This window comes from Phyllobates terribilis, unplaced genomic scaffold (assembly GCF_046119375.1).
Source record: "Phyllobates terribilis strain yellow unplaced genomic scaffold, ASM4611937v1 Scaffold_40__1_contigs__length_11209783, whole genome shotgun sequence".
NCBI lineage: Eukaryota > Metazoa > Chordata > Amphibia > Anura > Dendrobatidae > Phyllobates > Phyllobates terribilis.
The window spans coordinates 2,999,970-3,020,930 of record NW_027362800.1 but is presented as its reverse complement, the minus strand read 5'-3'; the positions used below and the strand labels follow the sequence as shown (position 1 = coordinate 3,020,930).

At 48.7% G+C, this 20,961-nt stretch overlaps 10 non-coding genes across 10 annotated transcripts; all 10 read left to right on the top strand.

The window, feature by feature from the left end:
- Nucleotides 1-8,423: 8,423 nt before the first annotated feature.
- Nucleotides 8,424-8,614, top strand: LOC141186557 (U2 spliceosomal RNA). Its single transcript, XR_012260824.1, has one exon. It is a non-coding gene; the product is annotated as a U2 spliceosomal RNA (small nuclear RNA).
- Nucleotides 8,615-9,735: 1,121 nt separating this feature from the next.
- On the top strand, nucleotides 9,736-9,926 carry LOC141186555 (U2 spliceosomal RNA). The gene has a single exon (XR_012260822.1). It is a non-coding gene; the product is annotated as a U2 spliceosomal RNA (small nuclear RNA).
- Nucleotides 9,927-11,046: 1,120 nt separating this feature from the next.
- On the top strand, nucleotides 11,047-11,237 carry LOC141185605 (U2 spliceosomal RNA). Its single transcript, XR_012260252.1, has one exon. It is a non-coding gene; the product is annotated as a U2 spliceosomal RNA (small nuclear RNA).
- Nucleotides 11,238-12,358: 1,121 nt separating this feature from the next.
- LOC141187750 (U2 spliceosomal RNA) lies at nucleotides 12,359-12,549 on the top strand. Its single transcript, XR_012261906.1, has one exon. It is a non-coding gene; the product is annotated as a U2 spliceosomal RNA (small nuclear RNA).
- A 1,120-nt stretch (nucleotides 12,550-13,669) lies between these two features.
- Nucleotides 13,670-13,860, top strand: LOC141186554 (U2 spliceosomal RNA). Its single transcript, XR_012260821.1, has one exon. It is a non-coding gene; the product is annotated as a U2 spliceosomal RNA (small nuclear RNA).
- A 1,122-nt stretch (nucleotides 13,861-14,982) lies between these two features.
- On the top strand, nucleotides 14,983-15,173 carry LOC141186553 (U2 spliceosomal RNA). Its single transcript, XR_012260820.1, has one exon. It is a non-coding gene; the product is annotated as a U2 spliceosomal RNA (small nuclear RNA).
- Nucleotides 15,174-16,292: 1,119 nt separating this feature from the next.
- LOC141185472 (U2 spliceosomal RNA) lies at nucleotides 16,293-16,483 on the top strand. Its single transcript, XR_012260132.1, has one exon. It is a non-coding gene; the product is annotated as a U2 spliceosomal RNA (small nuclear RNA).
- A 1,120-nt stretch (nucleotides 16,484-17,603) lies between these two features.
- LOC141186552 (U2 spliceosomal RNA) lies at nucleotides 17,604-17,794 on the top strand. Its single transcript, XR_012260819.1, has one exon. It is a non-coding gene; the product is annotated as a U2 spliceosomal RNA (small nuclear RNA).
- Nucleotides 17,795-18,918: 1,124 nt separating this feature from the next.
- On the top strand, nucleotides 18,919-19,109 carry LOC141191306 (U2 spliceosomal RNA). Its single transcript, XR_012265304.1, has one exon. It is a non-coding gene; the product is annotated as a U2 spliceosomal RNA (small nuclear RNA).
- Nucleotides 19,110-20,238: 1,129 nt separating this feature from the next.
- On the top strand, nucleotides 20,239-20,429 carry LOC141186551 (U2 spliceosomal RNA). Its single transcript, XR_012260818.1, has one exon. It is a non-coding gene; the product is annotated as a U2 spliceosomal RNA (small nuclear RNA).
- Nucleotides 20,430-20,961: the final 532 nt, after the last annotated feature.

The window sequence follows — 20,961 nt, the reverse complement described above, 5'->3', positions numbered from 1 at the left end:
GAGGGGTATGGCCTCAGGGCAGCCGACGTGGATGATGGGGGTAGCAGGAACCACTCAGAGACGGTACGGTGTAGTTCAGGGTCTTTACTGGTAACAACGATAGACCCTCCTGGAGTACTTGCTAGCGAACGGGGCCTGGTCAGTCCTTGAGCAGATGGGATCTCCCCTGGCCAGGCGTAGTTGTAGGCCTCCCAAACTGACTGTACTCTTCTGGCTACCTTGCTAGAAGCTGATGTAAGTAGCCCACGTCCCTGAGTGTACCGTGTGGTGCTCACCCGTATGGCCGGTGACTCGGGGCCTTCTAATGGCTTCCGCTCCACGATGGCGGTGCTGGTCCCACGCGTGTGACCGTGCCTTCGGGCTTCTGGGCCAGAGGACCTGAAATCCCCTGCCTGACGGATTCTGCTGCTGGGTAGGAGTTAGTCCCCACAGCCTCGGACTCCGGGTCCGGAAAGAAGTCTTCTTAGTCAGGGCGAGCTCTGCAGCTGCCAGCCCCTGACTCCTTGTAACTCTGCTGTTTCCTATGCTGCTTCTTGTCTCTACTCCACTTGTCTCACTCACCCTGCCTCAGCCCCGGGTTTATATAGGGGAAGTCCTTCCCCTCCCAAGACTAGGCAGGAGGTGTAGCATGCACAGGATCCCTGACCAAAGGACCTCCCACCTGCTCTCAGACGTAATATCTCTATCACTGTGGCAACCAGACCCCTGGGGTGTCACATTCCCCCCTAGTGAAATTTAGTACTCCGGGACTAAACATATTTTTTTTTTTTTTTTCGAAAAACATAACAAAGTATAACAATAACAATACAATAAGAAAAACACATAAGATGGTTACGGCGTGTCCGCAACCGGGTGCAGTTTTGAAAAGCAAGGTGTCCATTTCACCAAAACAGGGAGACGTAACCAGGTAGGGGCCTGTCCTGCCCCGAGTCCTTAACAGTCTTTAGTCCATCCTGGGTTACGCTCCAACTATGTACAAGGATTCCCGGTAAATCCACCAAGGATTCCTAAAAATAACTGGAAACACAAAATTATACACAAGCAACAAGACACAAAAAAACATAAATAAAACAATTTATACACTTCAAATTCTCCAGCGTGCGGGTAACTGGCCTCTAGTGGCCCTAGTGGACCTACGGAGCTGACTGTCTGGCCCTGAACTACAGGGTGTAGGAGCTGTCAAGGGTAAACTGGGCGGCTGTCTACCGGCTCTTTGTCTCACTAGGGGTACGGCAGGCTCACTATAAGCAGAGGGTTGATTCACCTGTTCTGCTGGTGTGGAGTCTTCTGCCTCCTGGACCGGCTGTTCTTCCAGCTCTACCCGTTGCTCCGTAGGTTCTTGGGATGGTGGTTGGAGGAAGGTGAGTACGGGTACCACAACTGCACCATTGACTTGAGTCCAAGACCGAGGGAAGTCCCCGAGCACGGTACTAACCATATCTTCCCTTTCTTCCACGGGTCGATGGTCTTCTTGTTCCTCTTCAGGGTTCCTCAGTTGTTCGGGACACTTCTTCAGGTGGTCCCGGGATACAATGGCTGTGGTTTCCCCTCCGTCTTTACTGATGGTACAGACCTTCGGGTTCTCGTGGCTTGAGGGCAGTACGGTGTACGGGTCCTTCTCCCACTGGTCGTCCAACTTGTGGAGCCGTCTCTTCCTCTTCAAGACCTGCTCTCCGGGTACCAGGGGAACAGCGGGAGCATACTGGTTGTAAGTCTTCTCTTGTCTTTCCCTAGCCTGACAGAGACTTCGCTCCACGCTCTCCTGTACTCTCCGGTACTGCTGCTGCCTCTCTGTGTCCCAGTCTGTTTCTGGTGAAGTGTCCTCGGGTGTCAGGACTCCCATTTCCAGGTCAACAGGCAACTTACCAGGTCTTGCCCTCATTAGGTAAGCCGGGGTACAGTTGGTGGAACCTACCGGGATGTGGTTGTATAGGTCCACCAGATCGGGCAACTTCTCAGGCCACAGACTGCGTTCTTCCAGGGGCAACGTTTTTAGAAGATCCATTACCACCTGGTTCATTTTCTCACAAAGTCCATTAGTTTGCGGATGGTAGGGTGTCGTCCTTATCTTCCGGCAGCCATACAGATTGCAGAATTCCTGGAAGACCTCCGCTTCAAAAGCAGGTCCCTGGTTCGTCAGCACTTGGTCCGGGTACCCGTGTGGACGGCAAAAGTGCTGCTGGAAGGCTCTAGCTGCTGTTTGAGCCGTTAAGTCCTTGACGGGGATGACAAACAGAAACCGGGAGTAATGATCCACGATGGTTAACGCGTAGACGTAGCCACTTCTGCTCGGGGTCAGTTTTACATGATCCAAGGCTACCAGTTCCAACGGTTGCCGGGTGACGATGGACTGCAGGGGAGTCTTCTGGCTGGCGCGGTCCTTCCTTCTCAGGTTGCACGGGCCACAGTCTCTGCACCACCTCTCGATGGTTCCCCTCATGCCTACCCAGTGGAACCGCTCGCGCAGCAGGAACTCCAGCTTCTTCCATCCAAAGTGTCCAGCCCCGTCGTGGTATGCCTCCATCACCATGGCTGCGTCTCTTCGTGGCACCACTACTTGCCAGAGTAGTTCATGCGTCCGGGAGTTAACCATTCTGCGGCACAACTTCCCCTTGTAAAGGAACAGTCGACTCTTCTCTGCCCATAGTTGTTTGGCTTCCTCCGGAGCGTCTGGTTCAAGGCAAGCCTCCGGGCGAGTCAGCATCTCCTTCACCAGTCGGACGGCAGGGTCGCTGTCTTGCGTTTCCGCCCAGTTGTAGTGAGGTAAGGGAATACTGGATAGTCCCATGACGGTGGAACGCAGGGAGTTCAACTTCTTCCAGTCCCTCCGGATCTTCTCCTCCGTCCGGCAGGTTGGGCATCCTGGACAGGGCGTCCGCGTTGGTATTGGAGCGCCCTGCCCGGTATTTGATTGTGAACTCGTAGTTGGACAGACGGGCCATCCACCTCTGCTCCAGGGCACCGAGTCTTGCCGTGTCCAGGTGTGTCAGCGGGTTGTTATCCGTGTACACGGTGAACCGGGAAGAAGCGAGGTAATGCTTAAAGCGCTCAGTGATTGCCCATACTACGGCCAGGAACTCTAACTTAAATGAGCTGTAATTCTCGGGGTTCCTTTCGGTGGGTCGCAGTTTTCGGCTGGCGTAGGCGATTACTCGTTCCTTCCCCTGCTGGATCTGGGACAGTACAGCTCCTAGCCCGATGTTACTGGCGTCGGTGTAGAGGATAAAGGGCTGACTATAATCCGGGTACGCCAGGATTTCGTCCCCCGTGAGGGCCATTTTCAGCTGGCGGAAGGACTCTTCTTCCAGCTCCTCCCATTTGAAGGGCGGCTTCTGGTTCTTGGCCTTCCGGGACTGGCCTATCAGGAGGTCCTGCATAGGTGCTGCCTTTTTGGTGAAACCGGGAATAAACCTTCGGTAGTAGCCTACCAACCCGAGGAACTGCCGCACTTCTTTTACGCTGGAGGGGCTTGGCCATCCCTTAATTGCGGTGATCTTATCAGGGTCGGGAGCCACTCCGTCAGCGCTCACCACGTGTCCCAGGTACTGCACCTTTGGTTTCAGGAGGTGACACTTGGAGGGTTTCACCTTTAGGCCGTAACTCGCCAGAGCTTCGAACACCTCCGCCAGGTGTTTCAGGTGGTCCTCATAAGTCTTGGAATATACGATGACATCATCCAAGTACAACAGGACCGTCTCGAAGTTTCTGTGGCCTAGACAGCACTCCATTAATCGTTGGAAGGTTCCTGGGGCGTTGCAGAGTCCGAACGGCATGCAGGTGAACTCGCTAAGTCCCATCGGGGTGGTGAATGCGGTCTTCTCCCGGTCCGCCTCTGCTACAGGAACCTGCCAGTACCCACTAGTGAGATCCAAGGTAGAGAAGAAGTTAGCAGATCTTAAAGCAGCCAATGACTCCTCTATCCTTGGTAAGGGGTACGCATCCTTGTGTGTGATACGGTTAATTTTCCGGTAATATACACACATCCTCATGGTGTTGTCTTTCTTTTTGACTAAAACTAGTGGGGCTGCCCAGGGGCTACAGCTATCCCGGATTACCCCAGCCTCCTTCATGTCTCTAAGCATCCCCTTGGCGTGTTGGTAATGTGCAGGGGGTACGGGTCGATACCTCTCTTTTATGGGAGGATGATCTCCCGTGGGGATGCGGTGTTCTACCCCCTTGACTCGCCCGAAGTCTAACGGGTGTTTACTAAACACTCTCTCATACTCTTGAACCACCCGATAGACTCCTTGTTTCTGGTGTGAGGGAGTGGAGTCAGTACCCAGATGTAGTTGCTGACACCAGTCCTCCATGTCTTTCTTAGAGCCGTTACCTTCCTCCGGGTGAGATGGAGGCAAGGGTTCCACAGATTGTATAGAATTTTGATTAGTGGTATATAATTTGGCTAGCGTGGCATACCGGGGCAGGTACACTTCCCTCTCCCCGATATTTATTATGCGAACGGGCACCCTCCCATGGCGTACATTGACCACCCCCCGTGCTGTCAAAATGGTGGGCCTACTGTCTGAGTAAACTGGTTCTACCATTGCCTGGTAATCTCTACCTCTCAGACCAATAGCTGCCCGGCACCAAATCATCATTTCACTTTTTGGGGGCATGGCAATAGGAAAAGGGTCACACATTCTTACGCTACCAATCTCACCGCCGGAGAGTTCCACTTGTTGCCGTTGCATCAGTGCCCGGATCTCTTTCTGGAGCACCCGCTGCTCGCCGGAGCTGGCATTCTTGGCAACCTGCTGTAAAAGGAAAATCACCTCTGCAAGACAATTTTCAATTACATTAGTTCCTAGAGTTATTTTTGGGTGACTCTCATGTTTGTCAATATCTACAATGATCAGTCCCTGTGCGGCCAGTTCGACTCTACCAATTTTGATGGTCACCTCTTTAAATCCGATCTGTGGCACGGGCTGACCATTGCTGGCGATGATACTCAAGTCGTCGTCAGGGTAGCGGGTAATATCCGAGTCATTCCAGTACTGCTTGAAGAGCACGTACGGGATGGTGGTGACCTGTGACCCGGTGTCCAGTAGGGCACTCATGGGAATGCCATCCAGTACCACAGGCAAGACTGGACGTCCTCCCACATATCTGTCGCGCCAGTTCGATGGGCCTGGTGATCTTTTTCCTGGGGGTTGGCCCTCTACCCCAGGTTGTGCCCGTTTAAAGAACAGTACCTTGCCATATGTCCGGGTTGATTGCAGCGGCGGCAGATGGGTCGTCCGTCCTCACTGTATCGGTCACTGGGTCTTCCTCTGGCCGGTGGGGTCCTCCTTGGTCGACGCCACGGGATGTCCTCCGGTCCGGATGCCAGCTGGATCTTCCCTGGGGTGGAAGCCTGTAAAGACTGCACAGTTCGGGTTAGCGCAGCAACGCTCTTAGCTAGCTCTTGGACCTGATGGTGTAGGTCTGGAGCCGGGTCATTGTCCAAAGCCTGCGCATCAGCTCCCACAGGCCCTGCTGACAAGGGCGCCGCCTCCTGGTAGTAAGTGGTAGTGGGGCGTCTGTGGGTCACAACGCCACCTGGTGCCGGTTCTCGGAGCACCCGGATGGCTCTGTCCTTGAACTGTGCAAAGTCCAGATGGGGATCCTGTAAGGCCATTGCCCGCAACTGGGTTCGGTGGGCATTGCAATATAAACCCTCTATAAATTGTTCAGTCAACAGCCTGTCCTCGTTTCCCACCCCATCGGGGTCGGTCTGCTTTATGGCCCTCAGGGCCTCTTGTAGGTTTAGTGCATAGTCCCTTATACTCTCATGCGCTCGCTGCTTGCACCCGTAGAATCTAAGCTTAATCTCGGCTGAGGTGCGGGTATCAAAGGTGTCCTTCAGCCGGGTTAGTATCCCTGCGACAGTCTTCCTCCCAGGTGGCCAGGATTTTACTTCCCTTTTGGCTGCCCTGGTTAGTTGGGCCACCAGGATGCTCACTTTTTGCTCTTCTGTGAGGGGGTACACCTGGAAGAGGCTATCCAGCTTTTCTCTAAAGTCATGCAGGGTATGTGACTCCCCTGAGTACTGGGGTAGCCAAGCTGCTCCCGGGATATAGGGCATGGTGAAGGGCATAACTGCAGCAGCGGTAGCGCTGGCGGGGGTTGAGGCAGTGAAGCTCTCCTCCGTATCCGACATCTTCCTCCCCCCTAGTGGACCGTGGCCTACCTTGCGATGATCCTCTCCCGTAGGCTGCGGCTCCGCAGTGGATCGTCAGGGTTGAGGACCTTCCGTCGCGCTCCTGCGACGTCGGCGTCTGCTGGGCTCCTTCCAGGACCTTACGCAACGTCCGGACGTGAGGCGGGGCTTCAGTTCTCGCGCGCTTTCGGAGTCCACGCCCCTCTTCTTCCCGCGCGGCGTCCTCAAGATGGCGTCCAATGGCGGGAAAACTCCACGGATGGCGGGAAGAAGGTTCAAGATGGCGCCGGATGGCGGGAAAACTTCGCGGATGGCGGGAAGAAGGTAGAAGATGGCGCCGGATGGCGGGAAACCTCCACGGATAGCGGGAATCTTCACCACTGGTAAGTTTGAACAGTCTTTGCTTTTCAGGCACGCAGTACCCGGTGGTTGCGGGCACGAAATCCTGCCGACTACGCCAAAGTTGACGCGCCCCTGGGCCTGTGTCGCGCTGCGTTGCGCACGCGGGAGCTTACCCGGAGCCGGATCAGTGGAGGGTTGTAGTCTCGTGGCGGTGACCCGGTCCGTGCCCAGGGAGTCAAACTAGACGGCAGTCTATTAGTAGTAAATAGTTGATGACTACGCCACCCGTTGAGTGCAGCCAGGGAGCTGCTGCTGCGGGGCAGACCGCTGAGGCCGATGGTAGGATTATGCAGCGTGATAGTATAACCCCCAACGGGAGGGGTATGGCCTCAGGGCAGCCGACGTGGATGATGGGGGTAGCAGGAACCACTCAGAGACGGTACGGTGTAGTTCAGGGTCTTTACTGGTAACAACGATAGACCCTCCTGGAGTACTTGCTAGCGAACGGGGCCTGGTCAGTCCTTGAGCAGATGGGATCTCCCCTGGCCAGGCGTAGTTGTAGGCCTCCCAAACTGACTGTACTCTTCTGGCTACCTTGCTAGAAGCTGATGTAAGTAGCCCACGTCCCTGAGTGTACCGTGTGGTGCTCACCCGTATGGCCGGTGACTCGGGGCCTTCTAATGGCTTCCGCTCCACGATGGCGGTGCTGGTCCCACGCGTGTGACCGTGCCTTCGGGCTTCTGGGCCAGAGGACCTGAAATCCCCTGCCTGACGGATTCTGCTGCTGGGTAGGAGTTAGTCCCCACAGCCTCGGACTCCGGGTCCGGAAAGAAGTCTTCTTAGTCAGGGCGAGCTCTGCAGCTGCCAGCCCCTGACTCCTTGTAACTCTGCTGTTTCCTATGCTGCTTCTTGTCTCTACTCCACTTGTCTCACTCACCCTGCCTCAGCCCCGGGTTTATATAGGGGAAGTCCTTCCCCTCCCAAGACTAGGCAGGAGGTGTGGCATGCACAGGATCCCTGACCAAAGGACCTCCCACCTGCTCTCAGACGTAATATCTCTATCACTGTGGCAACCAGACCCCTGGGGTGTCACACAAGCATTTTGGAGCTTTCACCTAAATAACTACAGGTGGTGAGATAAGCTGCACAATATAATTGACCTTTCAGTATATTGTTGCACACACACCATCTATTTAGCAAATGCCCTTGTTATCAACAGCAGCCTTTTAAACTCACCTGAGCTAACAGGTATGTGAGCTGGTTACTCTGCTGCGCTTAAAATTTCTTTTTTGGTTTGCTACAATGCCTTTTCTGAAACGTTGTCTCCCTCTGCTGGAACACTGACTTCTTTCATTTAATGCCTGCAGACTATAAAAGAGAAACCAACCCAAAAAGTTTGGTTGATTAGTCTGTGGCATTCTTTTAAACTGTTGCTTATGGCGGTCTCTGTGAGCTTCTCAGTGACATTCAGCCATCCAGGTATCCCGCCTGCAGTAGACGGAATGTGGCAATGGAACGCTGGCTGCGCGTGTCATAATAGGCTCCGAGCCTTTATATACCTGCGCACAGCAGCAGCCACCTTCAGTCTGCTGCTGGACAGCCAGCAGCAGCAGCAGCAGGAGAGGTAATTAATCAGCAACCCTCCTGCTAAGGGTAGACAGCTGCTCGTTCCACCCCCCCCCGCCTTAATTGGTTCTCCTCCCTTCCAACGGTGTTGAGGCGGGTGGGAACAGCCGGGGGTTGAGGGTACTGTGCTAAAAGAGGTGGAGTTATGCAGATCTAAAACGCGTGGATTGCAGCAGCAGCAAGCCGAAAAGTGCAGGCATGTGAGGGATCTAGAGGTTGACAGCATGTCTTCTTAACGGGAGTCCAGGTGGCCATCTCCACAAATGGACTTTTCAGAATCCTTGGGTGGCACCGTAGTCGGAAACCAATTCTGGTTATCGCTTCTCGGCCTTTTGGCTAAGATCAAGTGTAGTATCTGTTCTTATCAGTTTAATATCTGATACGTCCCCTATCTGGGGACCATATATTAAATGGATTTTTAGAACAGGGAGATGGAAAAAGAGCTTGCTCTGTCCACTCCACGCATTGACCTGGTATTGCAGTATCTCCAGGACCGGTGCACCCCTTCTTTAATGCAGTTTCTAAAATCAGAAAGAATTGAATTCAATGCTTTTTGTTCATTTTGCTTGTTTGTCGGATTTTAGGATGGACTCTTTGGCTTTGCTTTTCTTCTCCTCATTGGATTTTTCATGTTAAAAGTTGCAGAAGCCAGATGACAAGCTCATTTTGGTTCAACTTCAGCAACTGTGCATTGCATTGCCATGTAATGTAATGTAATGCAATGCTATCTATCTAGCTCTCCCTCTATACTTCCTTTTGGATAAACAGACATATTAGGCAAGCATTTTGGAGCTTTCACCTAAATAACTACAGGTGGTGAGATAAGCTGCACAATATAATTGACCTTTCAGTATATTGTTGCACACACACCATCTATTTAGCAAATGCCCTTGTTATCAACAGCAGCCTTTTAAACTCACCTGAGCTAACAGGTATGTGAGCTGGTTACTCTGCTGCGCTTAAAATTTCTTTTTTGGTTTGCTACAATGCCTTTTCTGAAACGTTGTCTCCCTCTGCTGGAACACTGACTTCTTTCATTTAATGCCTGCAGACTATAAAAGAGAAACCAACCCAAAAAGTTTGGTTGATTAGTCTGTGGCATTCTTGTAAACTGTTGCTTATGGCGGTCTCTGTGAGCTTCTCAGTGACATTCCGCCATCCAGGTATCCCGCCTGCAGTAGACGGAATGTGGCAATGGAACGCTGGCTGCGCGTGTCATAATAGGCTCTGAGCCTTTATATACCTGCGCACAGCAGCAGCCACCTTCAGTCTGCTGCTGGACAGCCAGCAGCAGCAGCAGCAGGAGAGGTAATTAATCAGCAACCCTCCTGCTAAGGGTAGACAGCTGCTCGTTCCACCCCACCCCCCCGCCTTAATTGGTTCTCCTCCCTTCCAACGGTGTTGAGGCGGGTGGAACAGCCGGGGGTTGAGGGTACTGTGCTAAAAGAGGTGGAGTTATGCAGATCTAAAACGCGTGGATTGCAGCAGCAGCAAGCCGAAAAGTGCAGGCATGTGAGGGATCTAGAGGTTGACAGCATGTCTTCTTAACGGGAGTCCAGGTGGCCATCTCCACAAATGGACTTTTCAGAATCCTTGGGTGGCACCGTAGTCGGAAACCAATTCTGGTTATCGCTTCTCGGCCTTTTGGCTAAGATCAAGTGTAGTATCTGTTCTTATCAGTTTAATATCTGATACGTCCCCTATCTGGGGACCATATATTAAATGGATTTTTAGAACAGGGAGATGGAAAAAGAGCTTGCTCTGTCCACTCCACGCATTGACCTGGTATTGCAGTATCTCCAGGACCGGTGCACCCCTTCTTTAATGCAGTTTCTAAAATCAGAAAGAATTGAATTCAATGCTTTTTGTTCATTTTGCTTGTTTGTCGGATTTTGGGATGGACTCTTTGGCTTTGCTTTTCTTCTCCTCATTGGATTTTTCATGTTAAAAGTTGCAGAAGCCAGATGACAAGCTCATTTTGGTTCAACTTCAGCAACTGTGCATTGCATTGCCATGTAATGTAATGTAATGCAATGCTATCTATCTAGCTCTCCCTCTATACTTCCTTTTGGATAAACAGACATATTAGGCAAGCATTTTGGAGCTTTCACCTAAATAACTACAGGTGGTGAGATAAGCTGCACAATATAATTGACCTTTCAGTATATTGTTGCACACACACCATCTATTTAGCAAATGCCCTTGTTATCAACAGCAGCCTTTTAAACTCACCTGAGCTAACAGGTATGTGAGCTGGTTACTCTGCTGCGCTTAAAATTTCTTTTTTGGTTTGCTACAATGCCTTTTCTGAAACGTTGTCTCCCTCTGCTGGAACACTGACTTCTTTCATTTAATGCCTGCAGACTATAAAAGAGAAACCAACCCAAAAAGTTTGGTTGATTAGTCTGTGGCATTCTTTTAAACTGTTGCTTATGGCGGTCTCTGTGAGCTTCTCAGTGACATTCAGCCATCCAGGTATCCCGCCTGCAGTAGACGGAATGTGGCAATGGAACGCTGGCTGCGCGTGTCATAATAGGCTCTGAGCCTTTATATACCTGCACACAGCAGCAGCCACCTTCAGTCTGCTGCTGGACAGCCAGCAGCAGCAGCAGCAGGAGAGGTAATTAATCAGCAACCCTCCTGCTAAGGGTAGACAGCTGCTCGTTCCACCCCCCCCCCGCCTTAATTGGTTCTCCTCCCTTCCAACGGTGTTGAGGCGGGTGGGAACAGCCGGGGGTTGAGGGTACTGTGCTAAAAGAGGTGGAGTTATGCAGATCTAAAACGCGTGGATTGCAGCAGCAGCAAGCCGAAAAGTGCAGGCATGTGAGGGATCTAGAGGTTGACAGCATGTCTTCTTAACGGGAGTCCAGGTGGCCATCTCCACAAATGGACTTTTCAGAATCCTTGGGTGGCACCGTAGTCGGAAACCAATTCTGGTTATCGCTTCTCGGCCTTTTGGCTAAGATCAAGTGTAGTATCTGTTCTTATCAGTTAAATATCTGATACGTCCCCTATCTGCGGACCATATATTAAATGGATTTTTAGAACAGGGAGATGGAAAAAGAGCTTGCTCTGTCCACTCCACGCATTGACCTGGTATTGCAGTATCTCCAGGACCGCTGCACCCCTTCTTTAATGCAGTTTCTAAAATCAGAAAGAATTGAATTCAATGCTTTTTGTTCATTTTGCTTGTTTGTCGGATTTTGGGATGGACTCTTTGGCTTTGCTTTTCTTCTCCTCATTGGATTTTTCATGTTAAAAGTTGCAGAAGCCAGATGACAAGCTCATTTTGGTTCAACTTCAGCAACTGTGCATTGCATTGCCATGTAATGTAATGTAATGCAATGCTATCTATCTAGCTCTCCCTCTATACTTCCTTTTGGATAAACAGACATATTAGGCAAGCATTTTGGAGCTTTCACCTAAATAACTACAGGTGGTGAGATAAGCTGCACAATATAATTGACCTTTCAGTATATTGTTGCACACACACCATCTATTTAGCAAATGCCCTTGTTATCAACAGCAGCCTTTTAAACTCACCTGAGCTAACAGGTATGTGAGCTGGTTACTCTGCTGCGCTTAAAATTTCTTTTTTGGTTTGCTACAATGCCTTTTCTGAAACGTTGTCTCCCTCTGCTGGAACACTGACTTCTTTCATTTAATGCCTGCAGACTATAAAAGAGAAACCAACCCAAAAAGTTTGGTTGATTAGTCTGTGGCATTCTTTTAAACTGTTGCTTATGGCGGTCTCTGTGAGCTTCTCAGTGACATTCAGCCATCCAGGTATCCCGCCTGCAGTAGACGGAATGTGGCAATGGAACGCTGGCTGCGCGTGTCATAATAGGCTCTGAGCCTTTATATACCTGCGCACAGCAGCAGCCACCTTCAGTCTGCTGCTGGACAGCCAGCAGCAGCAGCAGCAGGAGAGGTAATTAATCAGCAACCCTCCTGCTAAGGGTAGACAGCTGCTCGTTCCACCCCCCCCCCCGCCTTAATTGGTTCTCCTCCCTTCCAACGGTGTTGAGGCGGGTGGGAACAGCCGGGGGTTGAGGGTACTGTGCTAAAAGAGGTGGAGTTATGCAGATCTAAAACGCGTGGATTGCAGCAGCAGCAAGCCGAAAAGTGCAGGCATGTGAGGGATCTAGAGGTTGACAGCATGTCTTCTTAACGGGAGTCCAGGTGGCCATCTCCACAAATGGACTTTTCAGAATCCTTGGGTGGCACCGTAGTCGGAAACCAATTCTGGTTATCGCTTCTCGGCCTTTTGGCTAAGATCAAGTGTAGTATCTGTTCTTATCAGTTTAATATCTGATACGTCCCCTATCTGGGGACCATATATTAAATTGATTTTTAGAACAGGGAGATGGAAAAAGAGCTTGCTCTGTCCACTCCACGCATTGACCTGGTATTGCAGTATCTCCAGGACCGGTGCACCCCTTCTTTAATGCAGTTTCTAAAATCAGAAAGAATTGAATTCAATGCTTTTTGTTCATTTTGCTTGTTTGTCGGATTTTGGGATGGACTCTTTGGCTTTGCTTTTCTTCTCCTCATTGGATTTTTCATGTTAAAAGTTGCAGAAGCCAGATGACAAGCTCATTTTGGTTCAACTTCAGCAACTGTGCATTGCATTGCCATGTAATGTAATGTAATGCAATGCTATCTATCTAGCTCTCCCTCTATACTTCCTTTTGGATAAACAGACATATTAGGCAAGCATTTTGGAGCTTTCACCTAAATAACTACAGGTGGTGAGATAAGCTGCACAATATAATTGACCTTTCAGTATATTGTTGCACACACACCATCTATTTAGCAAATGCCCTTGTTATCAACAGCAGCCTTTTAAACTCACCTGAGCTAACAGGTATGTGAGCTGGTTACTCTGCTGCGCTTAAAATTTCTTTTTTGGTTTGCTACAATGCCTTTTCTGAAACGTTGTCTCCCTCTGCTGGAACACTGACTTCTTTCATTTAATGCCTGCAGACTATAAAAGAGAAACCAACCCAAAAAGTTTGGTTGATTAGTCTGTGGCATTCTTTTAAACTGTTGCTTATGGCGGTCTCTGTGAGCTTCTCAGTGACATTCAGCCATCCAGGTATCCCGCCTGCAGTAGACGGAATGTGGCAATGGAACGCTGGCTGCGCGTGTCATAATAGGCTCTGAGCCTTTATATACCTGCGCACAGCAGCAGCCACCTTCAGTCTGCTGCTGGACAGCCAGCAGCAGCAGCAGCAGGAGAGGTAATTAATCAGCAACCCTCCTGCTAAGGGTAGACAGCTGCTCGTTCCACCCCCCCCCCGCCTTAATTGGTTCTCCTCCCTTCCAACGGTGTTGAGGCGGGTGGGAACAGCCGGGGGTTGAGGGTACTGTGCTAAAAGAGGTGGAGTTATGCAGATCTAAAACGCGTGGATTGCAGCAGCAGCAAGCCGAAAAGTGCAGGCATGTGAGGGATCTAGAGGTTGACAGCATGTCTTCTTAACGGGAGTCCAGGTGGCCATCTCCACAAATGGACTTTTCAGAATCCTTGGGTGGCACCGTAGTCGGAAACCAATTCTGGTTATCGCTTCTCGGCCTTTTGGCTAAGATCAAGTGTAGTATCTGTTCTTATCAGTTTAATATCTGATACGTCCCCTATCTGGGGACCATATATTAAATGGATTTTTAGAACAGGGAGATGGAAAAAGAGCTTGCTCTGTCCACTCCACGCATTGACCTGGTATTGCAGTATCTCCAGGACCGGTGCACCCCTTCTTTAATGCAGTTTCTAAAATCAGAAAGAATTGAATTCAATGCTTTTTGTTCATTTTGCTTGTTTGTCGGATTTTGGGATGGACTCTTTGGCTTTGCTTTTCTTCTCCTCATTGGATTTTTCATGTTAAAAGTTGCAGAAGCCAGATGACAAGCTCATTTTGGTTCAACTTCAGCAACTGTGCATTGCATTGCCATTTAATGTAATGTAATGCAATGCTATCTATCTAGCTCTCCCTCTATACTTCCTTTTGGATAAACAGACATATTAGGCAAGCATTTTGGAGCTTTCACCTAAATAACTACAGGTGGTGAGATAAGCTGCACAATATAACTGACCTTTCAGTATATTGTTGCACACACACCATCTATTTAGCAAATGCCCTTGTTATCAACAGCAGCCTTTTAAACTCACCTGAGCTAACAGGTATGTGAGCTGGTTACTCTGCTGCGCTTAAAATTTCTTTTTTGGTTTGCTACAATGCCTTTTCTGAAACGTTGTCTCCCTCTGCTGGAACACTGACTTCTTTCATTTAATGCCTGCAGACTATAAAAGAGAAACCAACCCAAAAAGTTTGGTTGATTAGTCTGTGGCATTCTTTTAAACTGTTGCTTATGGCGGTCTCTGTGAGCTTCTCAGTGACATTCAGCCATCCAGGTATCCCGCCTGCAGTAGACGGAATGTGGCAATGGAACGCTGGCTGCGCGTGTCATAATAGGCTCTGAGCCTTTATATACCTGCGCACAGCAGCAGCCACCTTCAGTCTGCTGCTGGACAGCCAGCAGCAGCAGCAGCAGGAGAGGTAATTAATCAGCAACCCTCCTGCTAAGGGTAGACAGCTGCTCGTTCCACCCCCCCCCCCCGCCTTAATTGGTTCTCCTCCCTTCCAACGGTGTTGAGGCGGGTGGGAACAGCCGGGGGTTGAGGGTACTGTGCTAAAAGAGGTGGAGTTATGCAGATCTAAAACGCGTGGATTGCAGCAGCAGCAAGCCGAAAAGTGCAGGCATGTGAGGGATCTAGAGGTTGACAGCATGTCTTCTTAACGGGAGTCCAGGTGGCCATCTCCACAAATGGACTTTTCAGAATCCTTGGGTGGCACCGTAGTCGGAAACCAATTCTGGTTATCGCTTCTCGGCCTTTTGGCTAAGATCAAGTGTAGTATCTGTTCTTATCAGTTTAATATCTGATACGTCCCCTATCTGGGGACCATATATTAAATGGATTTTTAGAACAGGGAGATGGAAAAAGAGCTTGCTCTGTCCACTCCACGCATTGACCTGGTATTGCAGTATCTCCAGGACCGGTGCACCCCTTCTTTAATGCAGTTTCTAAAATCAGAAAGAATTGAATTCAATGCTTTTTGTTCATTTTGCTTGTTTGTCGGATTTTGGGATGGACTCTTTGGCTTTGCTTTTCTTCTCCTCATTGGATTTTTCATGTTAAAAGTTGCAGAAGCCAGATGACAAGCTCATTTTGGTTCAACTTCAGCAACTGTGCATTGCATTGCCATGTAATGTAATGTAATGCAATGCTATCTATCTAGCTCTCCCTCTATACTTCCTTTTGGATAAACAGACATATTAGGCAAGCATTTTGGAGCTTTCACCTAAATAACTACAGGTGGTGAGATAAGCTGCACAATATAATTGACCTTTCAGTATATTGTTGCACACACACCATCTATTTAGCAAATGCCCTTGTTATCAACAGCAGCCTTTTAAACTCACCTGAGCTAACAGGTATGTGAGCTGGTTACTCTGCTGCGCTTAAAATTTCTTTTTTGGTTTGCTACAATGCCTTTTCTGAAACGTTGTCTCCCTCTGCTGGAACACTGACTTCTTTCATTTAATGCCTGCAGACTATAAAAGAGAAACCAACCCAAAAAGTTTGGTTGATTAGTCTGTGGCATTCTTTTAAACTGTTGCTTATGGCGGTCTCTGTGAGCTTCTCAGTGACATTCAGCCATCCAGGTATCCCGCCTGCAGTAGACGGAATGTGGCAATGGAACGCTGGCTGCGCGTGTCATAATAGGCTCTGAGCCTTTATATACCTGCGCACAGCAGCAGCCACCTTCAGTCTGCTGCTGGACAGCCAGCAGCAGCAGCAGCAGGAGAGGTAATTAATCAGCAACCCTCCTGCTAAGGGTAGACAGCTGCTCGTTCCACCCCCCCCCGCCTTAATTGGTTCTCCTCCCTTCCAACGGTGTTGAGGCGGGTGGGAACAGCCGGGGGTTGAGGGTACTGTGCTAAAAGAGGTGGAGTTATGCAGATCTAAAACGCGTGGATTGCAGCAGCAGCAAGCCGAAAAGTGCAGGCATGTGAGGGATCTAGAGGTTGACAGCATGTCTTCTTAACGGGAGTCCAGGTGGCCATCTCCACAAATGGACTTTTCAGAATCCTTGGGTGGCACCGTAGTCGGAAACCAATTCTGGTTATCGCTTCTCGGCTTTTTGGCTAAGATCAAGTGTAGTATCTGTTCTTATCAGTTTAATATCTGTTACGTCCCCTATCTGGGGACCATATATTAAATGGATTTTTAGAACAGGGAGATGGAAAAAGAGCTTGCTCTGTCCACTCCACGCATTGACCTGGTATTGCAGTATCTCCAGGACCGGTGCACCCCTTCTTTAATGCAGTTTCTAAAATCAGAAAGAATTGAATTCAATGCTTTTTGTTCATTTTGCTTGTTTGTCGGATTTTGGGATGGACTCTTTGGCTTTGCTTTTCTTCTCCTCATTGGATTTTTCATGTTAAAAGTTGCAGAAGCCAGATGACAAGCTCATTTTGGTTCAACTTCAGCAACTGTGCATTGCATTGCCATGTAATGTAATGTAATGCAATGCTATCTATCTAGCTCTCCCTCTATACTTCCTTTTGGATAAACAGACATATTAGGCAAGCATTTTGGAGCTTTCACCTAAATAACTACAGGTGGTGAGATAAGCTGCACAATATAATTGACCTTTCAGTATATTGTTGCACACACACCATCTATTTAGCAAATGCCCTTGTTATCAACAGCAGCCTTTTAAACTCACCTGAGCTAACAGGTATGTGAGCTGGTTACTCTGCTGCGCTTAAAATTTCTTTTTTGGTTTGCTACAATGCCTTTTCTGAAACGTTGTCTCCCTCTGCTGGAACACTGACTTCTTTCATTTAATGCCTGCAGACTATAAAAGAGAAACCAACCCAAAAAGTTTGGTTGATTAGTCTGTGGCATTCTTTTAAACTGTTGCTTATGGCGGTCTCTGTGAGCTTCTCAGTGACATTCAGCCATCCAGGTATCCCGCCTGCAGTAGACGGAATGTGGCAATGGAACGCTGGCTGCGCGTGTCATAATAGGCTCTGAGCCTTTATATACCTGCGCACAGCAGCAGCCACCTTCAGTCTGCTGCTGGACAGCCAGCAGCAGCAGCAGCAGGAGAGGTAATTAATCAGCAACCCTCCTGCTAAGGGTAGACAGCTGCTCGTTCCACCCCCCCCCCGCCTTAATTGGTTCTCCTCCCTTCCAACGGTGTTGAGGCGGGTGGGAACAGCCGGGGGTTGAGGGTACTGTGCTAAAAGAGGTGGAGTTATGCAGATCTAAAACGCGTGGATTGCAGCAGCAGCAAGCCGAAAAGTGCAGGCATGTGAGGGATCTAGAGGTTGACAGCATGTCTTCTTAACGGGAGTCCAGGTGGCCATCTCCACAAATGGACTTTTCAGAATCCTTGGGTGGCACCGTAGTCGGAAACCAATTCTGGTTATCGCTTCTCGGCCTTTTGGCTAAGATCAAGTGTAGTATCTGTTCTTATCAGTTTAATATCTGATACGTCCCCTATCTGGGGACCATATATTAAATGGATTTTTAGAACAGGGAGATGGAAAAAGAGCTTGCTCTGTCCACTCCACGCATTGACCTGGTATTGCAGTATCTCCAGGACCGGTGCACCCCTTCTTTAATGCAGTTTCTAAAATCAGAAAGAATTGAATTCAATGCTTTTTGTTCATTTTGCTTGTTTGTCGGATTTTGGGATGGACTCTTTGGCTTTGCTTTTCTTCTCCTCATTGGATTTTTCATGTTAAAAGTTGCAGAAGCCAGATGACAAGCTCATTTTGGTTCAACTTCAGCAACTGTGCATTGCATTGCCATGTAATGTAATGTAATGCAATGCTATCTATCTAGCTCTCCCTCTATACTTCCTTTTGGATAAACAGACATATTAGGCAAGCATTTTGGAGCTTTCACCTAAATAACTACAGGTGGTGAGATAAGCTGCACAATATAATTGACCTTTCAGTATATTGTTGCACACACACCATCTATTTAGCAAATGCCCTTGTTATCAACAGCAGCCTTTTAAACTCACCTGAGCTAACAGGTATGTGAGCTGGTTACTCTGCTGCGCTTAAAATTTCTTTTTTGGTTTGCTACAATGCCTTTTCTGAAACGTTGTCTCCCTCTGCTGGAACACTGACTTCTTTCATTTAATGCCTGCAGACTATAAAAGAGAAACCAACCCAAAAAGTTTGGTTGATTAGTCTGTGGCATTCTTTTAAACTGTTGCTTATGGCGGTCTCTGTGAGCTTCTCAGTGACATTCAGCCATCCAGGTATCCCGCCTGCAGTAGACGGAATGTGGCAATGGAACGCTGGCTGCACGTGTCATAATAGGCTCTGAGCCTTTATATACCTGCGCACAGCAGCAGCCACCTTCAGTCTGCTGCTGGACAGCCAGCAGCAGCAGCAGCAGGAGAGGTAATTAATCAGCAACCCTCCTGCTAAGGGTAGACAGCTGCTCGTTCCACCCCCCCCCCCCCCGCCTTAATTGGTTCTCCTCCCTTCCAACGGTGTTGAGGCGGGTGGGAGCAGCCAGGGGTTGAGGGTACTGTGCTAAAAGAGGTGGAGTTATGCAGATCTAAAACGCGTGGATTGCAGCAGCAGCAAGCCGAAAAGTGCAGGCATGTGAGGGATCTAGAGGTTGACAGCATGTCTTCTTAACGGGAGTCCAGGTGGCCATCTCCACAAATGGACTTTTCAGAATCCTTGGGTGGCACCGTAGTCGGAAACCAATTCTGGTTATCGCTTCTCGGCCTTTTGGCTAAGATCAAGTGTAGTATCTGTTCTTATCAGTTTAATATCTGATACGTCCCCTATCTGGGGACCATATATTAAATGGATTTTTAGAACAGGGAGATGGAAAAAGAGCTTGCTCTGTCCACTCCATGCATTGACCTGGTATTGCAGTATCTCCAGGACCGGTGCACCCCTTCTTTAATGCAGTTTCTAAAATCAGAAAGAATTGAATTCAATGCTTTTTGTTCATTTTGCTTGTTTGTCGGATTTTGGGATGGACTCTTTGGCTTTGCTTTTCTTCTCCTCATTGGATTTTTCATGTTAAAAGTTGCAGAAGCCAGATGACAAGCTCATTTTGGTTCAACTTCAGCAACTGTGCATTGCATTGCCATGTAATGTAATGTAATGCAATGCTATCTATCTAGCTCTCCCTCTATACTTCCTTTTGGATAAACAGACATATTAGGCAAGCATTTTGGAGCTTTCACCTAAATAACTACAGGTGGTGAGATAAGCTGCACAATATAATTGACCTTTCAGTATATTGTTGCACACACACCATCTATTTAGCAAATGCCCTTGTTATCAACAGCAGCCTTTTAAACTCACCTGAGCTAACAGGTATGTGAGCTGGTTACTCTGCTGCGCTTAAAATTTCTTTTTTGGTTTGCTACAATGCCTTTTCTGAAACGTTGTCTCCCTCTGCTGGAACACTGACTTCTTTCATTTAATGCCTGCAGACTATAAAAGAGAAACCAACCCAAAAAGTTTGGTTGATTAGTCTGTGGCATTCTTTTAAACTGTTGCTTATGGCGGTCTCTGTGAGCTTCTCAGTGACATTCAGCCATCCAGGTATCGCGCCTGCAGTAGACGGAATGTGGCAATGGAACGCTGGCTGCGCGTGTCATAATAGGCTCTGAGCCTTTATATACCTGCGCACAGCAGCAGCCACCTTCAGTCTGCTGCTGGACAGCCAGCAGCAGCAGCAGCAGCAGCAGGAGAGGTAATTAATCAGCAACCCTCCTGCTAAGGGTAGACAGCTGCTCGTTCCACCCCCCCCCCCCCGCCTTAATTGGTTCTCCTCCCTTCCAACGGTGTTGAGGCGGGTGGGAACAGCCGGGGGTTGAGGGTACTGTGCTAAAAGAGGTGGAGTTATGCAGATCTAAAACGCGTGGATTGCAGCAGCAGCAAGCCGAAAAGTGCAGGCATGTGAGGGATCTAGAGGTTGACAGCATGTCTTCTTAACGGGAGTCCAGGTGGCCATCTCCACAAATGGACTTTTCAGAATCCTTGGGTGGCACCGTAGTCGGAAACCAATTCTGGTTATCGCTTCTCGGCCTTTTGGCTAAGATCAAGTGTAGTATCTGTTCTTATCAGTTTAATATCTGATACGTCCCCTATCTGGGGACCATATATTAAATGGATTTTTAGAACAGGGAGATGGAAAAAGAGCTTGCTCTGTCCACTCCACGCATTGACCTGGTATTGCAGTATCTCCAGGACCGGTGCACCCCTTCTTTAATGCAGTTTCTAAAATCAGAAAGAATTGAATTCAATGCTTTTTGTTCATTTTGCTTGTTTGTCGGATTTTGGGATGGACTCTTTGGCTTTGCTTTTCTTCTCCTCATTGGATTTTTCATGTTAAAAGTTGCAGAAGCCAGATGACAAGCTCATTTTGGTTCAACTTCAGCAACTGTGCATTGCATTGCCATGTAATGTAATGTAATGCAATGCTATCTATCTAGCTCTCCCTCTATACTTCCTTTTGGATAAACAGACATATTAGGCAAGCATTTTGGAGCTTTCACCTAAATAACTACAGGTGGTGAGATAAGCTGCACAATATAATTGACCTTTCAGTATATTGTTGCACACACACCATCTATTTAGCAAATGCCCTTGTTATCAACAGCAGCCTTTTAAACTCACCTGAGCTAACAGGTATGTGAGCTGGTTACTCTGCTGCGCTTAAAATTTCTTTTTTGGTTTGCTACAATGCCTTTTCTGAAACGTTGTCTCCCTCTGCTGGAACACTGACTTCTTTCATT